Raw genomic sequence first — 11,095 nt, forward strand, 5'->3', positions numbered from 1 at the left:
AGATTGCAGCTAGCACTCCTGGCCCTGAGGATCCTCTGCCTCCCCAATGAGGCCCACACCACCTTTGCCTCCATGAACATCAGGGGATGTAGAGTGACTGCAGGTGACAGGTGCACTCCTTCCTTCAGGCAGAGGGGTACTCTGTGATCTTCCTGCAGGAGACTCTCATCAATCTGGCCGCCGAAGCCAGCAGGCATCTGCAGTGGGGAGACAGTATATTTCAGCCACCCCACCATGCTCTTAAGCAGAGTGGCCACCCTGTTCTCCATAGATCTATGCTCCAAGGTGCTAGGGGGTTGCCAAAGTCATGCCTGGATGCCTGCTGCACCTCCAGGTGTGTGTGGAGGGGCTGATTCTCAATCTGATCAACATCTATGCCCTGATACAGGGCCTGGAGCAGGTGCGCTTCTATTGGCAGGCGTCCAGTGCTTTGGATCCTCATGAATGCCTGGCTGTGGCTGGGGATTTTAACACCACCGTGGATATACGGCTTTGACATAGGGTAAACAACAGGCTTTTTTAAACAACTAACAAAATCATCCAAAGCACAGGACTTGGTGGTGATGGGGGACTTCAACTACTCAGATTTCTGTTGGGAAAATAACACAGCAGGGCACAGATTACCCTACAAGTTCTTGGAATGTATTGGAGATCATTTTTTATTTCAGAAGATGGAGAAAGCGCCTAGTGGAGAGGCTGTTCTAGATTTGATTTTGACAAATAGGGAGGAACTGGTTGAGAATTTGAAAGTGGAAGGCAGCTTGGGTGAAAGTGATCATGAAATGGTAGAGTTCAAGATTCTAAGGAATGGTAGGATGGAGAACAGCAAAATAAAGACAATGGATTTCAAGAAGGCAGACTTTAGCAAACTCATGGCATTGGTAGGTAAGATCCCATGGGAAGCAAGTCTAAGGGGAAAAACAATTGAAGACTGCTGGCAGTTTTTCAAAGAGACATTATTAAGGGCACAAGAGCAAACTATCCCACTGCGAAAGATAGGAAGTATGGGAAGAGACCACCCTGGCTTAACCAAGAGATCTTCAATGATCTAAAAATCAAAAAAGTGTCCTACAAAAAGTGTAAACTAGGTCAAATGACAAAGGATGAATATAAACAAATAACACAAGTATGTGGGCACAAAATTAGAAAGGCCAAGGCACAAAATGAGACTGAACTAACTAGAGACGTAAAGGGTAACAAGCAAACATTCTACAAATACATTAGAAGCAAGAGGACGATCAAGGACAGGGTTGGCCCGTTACTCAATGGGGAGGTGGGAAATAAAAACAGAAAATGTGGAAATGGCAGAGGTGCTTAATGACTTTTGTTTCCATTTTCACCAAGAAGGTTGGTGGTGACTGGACATCTAACATAGTGAATACCAGTGAAAATGAGGTAGGATCAGAAGAGACTAAAACAGGGAAAGAACAAGTTAAAAATTACTTAGACAAATTAGATGTCTTCAAGTCACCAGGGCCTGATGAAATACACCCTAGAATACTCAAGGAGCTGATTGAGGAGATATCTGAGCCAATAGTGATTATCTCTGGAAAGTCATGGAAGACTGGAGAGATTCCAAAAGACTGGAAAAGGGCAAATATAGTGCCCATCTATAAAAAGGGAAATACAGACAACCTGGGTAATTACAGACCAGTCAGCTTAACTTCTGTACCTGGAAAGATAATGGAACAAATAATTAAGCAATCAATTTGCAAACATCTTGAAGAAAATAAAGTGATAAATGATAGTCAGCATGGATTTGTCAAAAACAAATTGTGTCAAACCAACCTGATAGCTCTCTTTGACAGGGTAACAAGCCTTGTAGATAGTGGGGAAGTGGTAGATGTGGTATATTTTTACTTTAGTAAAGCTTTTTATACTGTCTCGCATGACCTCCTCACAAACTAGGGAAATACAACCTAGATGGAGCTACTGTAAGGTGTGTGCAAAACTGGTTAGAAAACCGTTCCCAGACTACTTATCAGTGGTTCACAGGAAGGACGTAATGAGTGGGATCCTGCAGGGATCAGTTCTGGGTCTGGTTCTGTTCAATACAGTAATGCCTCACTTAAAGTCTTCCCGGTTAATGTTGTTTCGTTGTTACCTTGCTGACCAATTAGGGAACATGCTCTTTTAAAGTTGCACAGTGCTCCCTTATAACGTTGTTTGGCAGCCGACTGTTTTGTCCACTGCTTGCAGAAAGAGCAGCCCGTTGAGGCTAGCTGGTGGGGGCTTGGAACCAGGGTGGACCGGCAGCCCCCCATCAGCTCCCCGCTCCCCTAAGTTCCCTGTGTGGCAGCTGCCCAGCAGGCTATCAATTGCCAGGCAGTTCAGCCGTCCCTCCCTGTACTGCCCTGTGCTGCTCCTGCCCTCTGCCTTGGAGCTGCTCCCGGGAGCCTCCTGCTTGCTGTGCAAGGGGAATGTCAGGGTATCCCCCTCCCCCCCCGTTCCTTTACCCCATTTCCATAGAGTCGGGTGTGGGGGCAACAGGACAGAGCTCAGGACGGAGGGAGTTTGCTGGCAGCAGCTGTTGTCTCAACTTGCTGATCTACTTAAAAAGGCAATGTACTTAGAGTCAGCATACTTAAAGGGGCAATGCGCATCTCTCTCTCACACTCACAGTGTCTCTGTCTCTCTCTGCCATGCTGTCTCCCCTCCCTCCATTCATGCTGCCTTGTAGAGTGTGAGGCTACATTAACAACAATGTGTTAGCCATGGAGGGCTCAGCCAAGTGCTAGCTAGTTCATCATTTAGCAGTAAGGCATTTCCTAGGAAATATCCCACCCTCTTCCACCCTCTGACGTCACCACCTCAACCAAGCTTTACAATCATCATTGCTGTGTACAGTATTAAATTATTTGTTTAAAACTTATACTGTGTATATGTGTGTATATATAGATATAAAATACAGTCTTTTGTCTGGTGAAAAAAAATTTCCTGGAACCTAACCCCAGCTATTTACATGAATTCTTATGGGGAAATTGGATTCGCTTAACATCGTTTTGCTTAAAATAGCATTTATCAGGAACATAACTACAATGTTAAGCAAGGAGTTACTGTATCTTCATCAATGATTTAGATAATGGCAGAGAGAGCATACTTATAAAGTTTGCGGACAATACCAAGCTGGGAGGGGTTGCAAGTGCTTTGGAGGATAGGATTAAAATTCAAAATGATCTGGACAAACTGGAGAAATGGTCTGAAGTAAATAGGATGAAATTCAATAAGGACAAATGCAAAGTACTCCACTTAGGAAGGAACAATCAGTTGCACACATACAAAATGGGAAATGACTGCCTAGGAAGGAGTATTGCGGAAAGGGATCTGGGGGTCATAGTGGACCACAAGCTAAATATGAGTCAAAAGTGTAACGCTGTTGCAAAAAAAGCAAACATCATTCTGGGATGTATTAGCAGGAGTGTTGTAAGTGACACAAGAAGTAATTCTTCCGCTCTACTCCGCACTCATTAGGTCTCAACTGGAATATTGTGTCCAGTTCTGGGCACCACATTTCAGGAAGGATGTGGACAAATTGGAGAGAATCCAGAGAAGACTGACAAAAATGATTAAAGGTCTAGAAAATGTGACCTATGAGGGAAAGTTGAAAAAACTGGGTTTGTTTAGTCTGGAAAAGAGAAGACTAAGGGGGGATATGATCATAGGAGCTGACTCCATGGGTGCTCAGGGGCTGGAGCACCCACAGGGAAAAATATGTGGGTGCTCTGCACCCACCAGCAGCCAAGCTCCCCCCCTCACCCCACCTCTGACTCCTACACTGAGCGCGCCACAACCCTGTTCCTCCACCTACCTCCTAGCGCTTCTCGCCACCAAACAGCTGTAGCAAGCTCCAGGAGGGAGTGGGGAAGAGCGGGGATGTGGAGCTCTCAGGGGAGGAGGCAGTGAAGAGGCAGGCCTGGGGCAGAGATTTGGGGTAGGAGTCAAATAAGGGCCGGGAGGGAGCAGAGTTGGGGCGGAGACTTTGGGGAAGGGGTTGGAGTGGGGGTGGGGTGGGGGTGCAGTCGGGGTGGGGCCGGGGACAGAGGAGGGTCAAACACCCACCGGTGCCATTAGAAGTCAGCACCTATGGATATGATAACAATTTTCAAGTATGTAAAAGGCTGTTACAAGGAGGAGGGACAAAAGTTGTTTTTCTTAACATCTGAGGATAGGACAAGAAGCAATTGGCTAAAATTGCAGAAAGGGAGGCTAAGGTTGGACATTAGGAAAAACTTCCTGTCAGGGTGGTTAAGCACTGGAATAAATTTGCAAGGGAGATTGTGGCATAGAATCATAGAATATCAGGGTTGGAAGGGACCTCAGGAGGTCATCTAGTCCAACCCTCTGCTCAAAGCAGGACCAAGCCCCAACTAAATCATCTTTGTCAAGCCTGACCTTAAAAACTTCTAAGGAAGGAGATTCCACCACCTCCCTAGGTAACGCATTCCAGTGTTTCACCATTTTCCTAGTGAAAAAGTTTTTCCTAATATCCAACCTAAACTTCCCCCACTCCAACTTGAGACCTTTACTCCTCGTTCTGTCATCTGCTACCACTGAGAACAGTCTAGATCCATCCTCTTTGGAACCCCCTTTCAGGTAGTTGAAAGCAAATATCAAATGCCCCCTCATTCTTCTCTTCCGCAGACTAAACAATCCCAGTTCCCTCAGCCTCTCCTCACAGGTCATGTGTTCCAGTCCCCTAATAATTTTTGTTGCCCTCCGCGGGACGTTTTCCAATTTTTCCACATCCTTCTTGTAGTTTGGGGCCCAAAACTGGACACAGTACTCCAGATGATGCCTCACCAATGTCGAATAGAGGGGAATGATCACATTCCTCGATCTGCAGGCAATGCCCCTACATATACATCCCAAAATGCCATTGGCCTTCTTGGCAACAAGGGCACACTGTTGACTAATATCCAGCTTCTCGTCCACTGTAACCCCTAGGTACTTTTCTGCAGAACTGCTGCCTAGCCATTCGGTCCCTAATCTGTAGTGGTGCATGGGATTCTTCCGTCCTAAGTGCAGGACTCTGCACTTGCCCTTGTTGAACCTCCTCAGATTTCTTTTGGCCCAATCCCCTAATTTGTCTCAGGCCCTCTCTATCCTATCCCTACCCTTCAGTGTATCTACCTCTCCTCCCACTTTAGTGTCATCTGCAAACTTGCTGAGGGTGCAATCCACGCCATCCTCCAGATCATTAATGAAGATATTGAACAAAACCGCCCCCAGGACCGACCCTTGGGGTACTCCACTTGATACCGGCTGCCAACTAGACATGGAACCATTGATCACTACCTTTTGAGCCCGACGATCTAGCCAGCTTTCTATCCACCTTGTAGTCCATTCATCCAGCCCATACTTCTTTAACTTGCTGGCAAGAATACTGTGGGAGACCGTGTCAAAAGCTTTGCTAAAGTCAAGGAACAACACGTCCACTGCTTTCCCTTCATCCACAGAGCCAGTTATCTCGTCATAGAAGGCAATTAGATTAGTCTGGCATGACTTGCCCTTGGTAAATCCATGCTGACTGTTCTTGATCACTTTCCTCTCCTCTAAGTGCTTCAGAATTGATTCCTTGAGGACCTGCTCCATGAATTTTCCAGGACTGGGGTGAGGCTGACTGGCCTGTAGTTCCCAGGATCCTACTTCTTCCCTTTTTTAAAGATGGGCACTACATTAGCCTTTTTCCAGTCATCCGGGACCTCCCCCGGTCGCCATGAGTTTTCAAAGAGAATGGCCAATGGCTCTGCAATCACATCTGCCACCTCCTATAGCACTCTCGGATGCAGCGTATCCGGCCCCAAGGACTTGTGCTCATCCAGCTTTTCTAAATAGTCCTGAACCACTTCTTTCTCCACAGAGGGCTGGTCACCTCCTCCTCATGCTGTGTTGCCCAGTGCAGCAGTCTGGGAACTGACCTTGTTCGTGAAGACAGAGGCAAAAAAAGCATTGAGTACATTAGCTTTTTCCACATCCTCATAGGATATCAGGGTTGGAAGGGACCTCAGGAGGTCATTTAGTCCAACCCCCTGCTTAAAGCAGGACCAATTTTTGCTCCAGATCCCAAATGGCCCCCTCAAGGATTGAGCTCACAACCCTGGGTTTAGCAGGCTAATGCTCAAACCACTGAGCTATCCCTCCCATCCTCTGTCACAAGGTTGCCTCCCTTGTTCAGTAAGGGGCCCACACTTTCCTTGACTTTCTTCGTGTTGCTAACATATCTGAAGAAACCCTTCTTGTTACTCTTAACATCTCTTGCTAGCTGCAACTCCAGGTGTGATTTGGCCTTCCTGATTTCACTCCAGCATGCCTGAGCAATATTTTTATATTCTTCCCTGGTCATCTGTCCAATCTTCCACTTCTTGTAAGCTTCTTTTTTGTGTTTAAGATCAGCAAGGATTTCACTGTTAAACCAAGCTGGTCGCCTGCCATATTTACTATTCTTTCCACACATCAGGATGGTTTGTCCCTGTAACCTCAATAAGGATTCTTTAAAATACAGCCACCTCTCCTGGACTCCTTTCCCCCTCATGTTATTCTCCCAGGGGATCCTGCCCATCAGTTTCCTGAGGAAGTCAATGTCTGTTTTCCTGAAATCCAGGATCCATATTCTGCTGCTCTCCTTTCTTCCTTGTGTCAGGATCCCGAACACGACCATCTCATGGTCACTGCCTCCCAGGTTCCCATCCACTTTTGCTTCCCCTACTAATTCTTCCCGGTTTGTGAGAAGCAGGCATCTTCATCATTGGAGATTTTTATGGGCAGGTTAGACAAACCCCTGTTAGTGATGGTCTAGATAATTTTAGTCCTGTCAGGAGTTCAGGGGACTGGACTAGATGATCTCTCAAGGTCCCTTTCAGTCCTATGATGCTATGATTCTCTGGCCACAGAACTGCAAGCTAGGGTCCTCTAACATCCCCTGATCCCTCCCACCACCCTTAACCCTCAAAATCAGAGCAAACAGGCAATAGAACACCCAGAAGCACACAAGTGCCAAAGGAAACCAACACTGCGCCTATGCTACCCATCCAGCAAGCTATAAGGCAGCTACGTACTCTCATGCTGATCCCTTTATACCAGGGGTTCTCAAACTGAGGGTCGGGACCCCTCAGGGGGTTGCGAGGTTATTACATGGGGCGTCCCGAGCTGTCAACCTCCACCCCATACGCTGCTTTGTCTCCAGCATTTATAATGGTGTTAAATATATAAATAAGTGTTTTTAATTTATAAGGAGGAGGTCACACTCAGAGGCTTGCTATGTGAAAGGGGTCACCAGTAAAAAAGTTTGAGAGCTAAACAGACCACATGTCTGATGCAGGCAGCTGGGATTGGACAAACCTCCACATTACAATTCCTGCAGAGCCAGGTGAGAGCCTAAGCCCCTCGCCCTCCCTTAACACCCACCCAGGGTCTTCAGCTGTATCTTTTAGGGCCTGGCTACACTTGCAGATGTAGAGCGCTGTGAGTTAAACCAGCCCTCGGAGACCATAGCAGGGAAAGCGCTGCAGTGTGTTCACACTGTCAGCTGCAAGTGCACTGGCATGGCCACATTTGCAGCACTTGCAGCAGCATTGGGAGCGTTGCATTATGGGCAGCTATCCCACAGAGCACCTCTTCCCATTCTGGCGCTGTGGCTTTTGGGAAGGCGGTGGTGGGGTGCGCAGCATTCTGGGTCCTGTCCCAATGCCCTGTGATGCATCGCTTCACATCCCAGCAATCCCCATACTTCCATCCACATTTGGCACCATCTTTCAATGTTTTTTGTACTGCATGTTCTGTCTTCCCTTTCAGTCTGCGGAAATAGATCCCGAAAGCTGAGGAATATGCTGATGGGTCTTGCCAGGACATCACGAATTGCAGTCGAGTTACTCCTTAAGCTACAAAGTGACAGTGAGGAGTCCGATGATGATATCGACTTCATAATGCATACAACGTGAGATTGCTTGTAGCATTTACGAACATGCTCACCACAGTGGAACGCCGCTTTTGGGCTCGGGAAACAAGCAGTGAGCGGTGGGATCACATCATCATGCAAGTCTGGGATACGAGCAGTGCCTGCAGAACTTTTGGATGAGAAAAGCCACTTTCATGAGATTGTGTGCCCAGCTCGCCCCCATCCTGCGGTGCAAGGACACGAGATTGAGAGCTGCCCTGCCAGTGGAGAAGCAAGTGGCTATTGCAATCTGGAAGCTGGCAACTCCAGACAGCTACCGATCAGTCGCTAACCAGTTTGGAGTGGGAAAGTCAACCGTTGGAATTGTGTTGATGCAAGTTTGCAGGACCATTAATCGCATCCTGATCAGAAGAACCGTGACTCTGGATAATGTTTATGATATTGTGGCTGGCTTTGCACAAATGGGTTTTCCTAACTGCGGAGGGGCGATAGATGGACGCATATTCCAATTCTGGCACCAGCCCACCTAGCCTCCGAGTACATAAATCAGAAGGGGTATTTCTCTATAGTTCTCCAGGCGCTTGTGGATCACTGTGGGCGTTTCACTGACATTAATGCAGGCTGGTCTGGAATGGTGCATGACACATGCATCTTTCAGAACACAGGCCTGTTCAGGGAGCTGCAAGCCAGGACTTTCTTCCCAGACCAGAAGATCACCATAGGGGAAATCAAAATGCCCACTGTGATCCTTGGAGGCCCCGCTTATCCTTTAATGCCGTGGCTCATGAAACACTACACAAGGAGCCTTGACAGCAGTAAGGAGCAGTTCAACAACAGGCTGAGTCGGTGCAGAATGACTGTGGAGTGTACTTTTGGCCGTTTAAAGGGCCTCTGGTGCTGTCTGTATGGGAAGCCGGACCTGGCCGATGACAACATCCCCACGGTTATATCCGCATGCTGTACACTCCATAAAATTTGTGAAGGGAGGGGTGAAAGATTCACTCAGGCATTTAGAGGGACCCAGCATGGGGGTGCAAGGATTAGGGATGCCTTGAGGGAGCAATTTCAGGCTGAAAGCCACCAGCAATGTTTGGTGCCCTGCACAGGAGTGAAGTGCAGCTGTCCCCCTCCTCCTCAGCAGCCTTGCTCCTCTTTCCTCCTCCTGCCTTGTTGAACTGGGCTCTGAAGTGTCTATGGTGATCTTTGGAGTGGAGGTGGGGTTGCCCCCAAGTATTGCGTTCAGATCTTTGTAGAAAGAGCAGATCCCGGGGGCAGCACCGGAGTGGTGGTTTTCCTTGCACGCTTTGTGGTAGGCATTCCGCAGCTCCTTCACTTTGACCCTGCACTGCAGAGCATCCCGGTCATGGCCCCTTTCCATCATGTCCCTTGATATCTGCCCAAAGGTATCATAATTCCTAAGGCTGGAGCGCAGCTGGGACTGGACAGCTTCCTCCCTCCAAACACTGATGAGGTCCAGTATCTTGTCATTGCTCCATACTGGGAATCGCCTGGCGCATGGAGGCATGGTCACCTAGAAAGATTCCCTGAGAGCACTCCACGCCTTGCTGAGAAAACAGGAAGGGGATTTTCAAAATTCCCAGAGAATTTAAAGGGTGGGTCTGATGGCTGGTCACCTGAGGACAGGGCAATAGAGTTCGAAGTAATGACCAGAGTGGTTAGAACAGGCCATTGTGACACACTTCTGGAGGCCAATCAGAGCGCATTAATAGACCAGGGCGTCCACACTGGTGCCGCAGCACTCCAGCCGGGGCGCAGCAAGTGTTATGCTTCTCTTGGAGGTGGATTACCAGGAGCACTCCAGCTGTGGAGTCCAGGTGCTCTACGTGCCTTGCCAGGCATCATAAGTTAGGGTGCCCGGGGCTGCTTTAATGCACTCTAACTCGCAAGTGTAGCCAAGCCCTGAGACTCATCACAACTTCCCCCAGAGACAGGAAGCCTTTGGGAAAATGGAAGGAACCTCACTCAGATGGCAAATTGGCTGCTGTTTCTGCAGAGATTTATTGGCATGCTTTCTTTTCTCACTTATTTCCCTCTTGAACCTAACTGAGTTTTAAATTCTGTCCTTCCCTAAGTCCCAAGCCCCCTTGTGCAAGGTGCATGGCTCAGCCCCAAAGAGATCCTTTTTCCCATTTGCTAACAGACTCCTGTGTTGTTATTAGGCCCCAATCCTGCAAGCTGCTTTGTGCAAGTGGAGGTCCCATTGAACTGACTAGCACAAGCATTTAAAGAAATTTATACTAAAGGTGTAAAATACATTGGAAAACCAGAGAAATGTGGGCATGTCCAAAGTGAGGCCCGTGGAATCAGAAATCATTTGTTGTTGGAGTCTATTTAGCTAGGAGGGCTGTGCTGCAAAAAGCACTGGAAAGTGGCACAGAGTACATCAGACTGCCCAAGAAATAGAAAACTTTTCCTTATTTACAGCTAGTCTGGAAGAGAGCAACTAGGGGAATGAACTCCAAGGAACAGTCCTCACCAGTGAATGTACTTTTAGTTTGCATTGTTTGTGCGGTAGGGAAATTTTCTAAACTTCTCAGTAATTAGACTACAGTGCCGCTGCTGCGGTTACAGCTCAAATCCTCCAGATGTCGCATGTACATCAGGTCCAATTCCAATGTGCAGGAAGCAGCTAAATTAAGAGGCTGGTGAGACGTATTAATTAGTCCCTCAGGCTCTCCTATGACTAGCAGAGGATTGTTTCCTTCCGTACCTGCTTTAGAGGAACTTCCTTCAATGGCAAATTGATGACAGCATCCCTCTGGGAAATGATTTATGTCCTGCCTCCATTCCCAGTGCACTATCCATTGTAAACTTTACAGAGTCTAGGAGGACTTGTGGCTCCTTAGAGACTAACAAATTTATTTGAGCATAAGCTTTCGTGAGCTACAGCTCACTTCATCGGATGCATGCAGTGGAAAATACAGTGTAGAGATTTATATACACAGAGAACATGAAACAATGGGTGTTACCATACACACTGTAATGAGAGTGATCAGGTAAGGTGAGCTATTACCAGCAGGAGAGAAAAAAAACCTTTTGTAGTGATAATCAAGGTGGGCCATTTCTAGCAGTTGACAAGAACGTGTGAGGAACAGTGGGGGGGGGGGGGATAAACATGGGGAAATAATTTTACTTTGTGTAATGACACATCCACTCCCAGTCTTTATTCAAGCCTGATTT

This window comes from Lepidochelys olivacea, assembly GCF_965140295.1.
Source record: "Lepidochelys olivacea isolate rLepOli2 genome assembly, chromosome: 7".
In the NCBI taxonomy this organism is placed as follows: domain Eukaryota; kingdom Metazoa; phylum Chordata; order Testudines; family Cheloniidae; genus Lepidochelys; species Lepidochelys olivacea.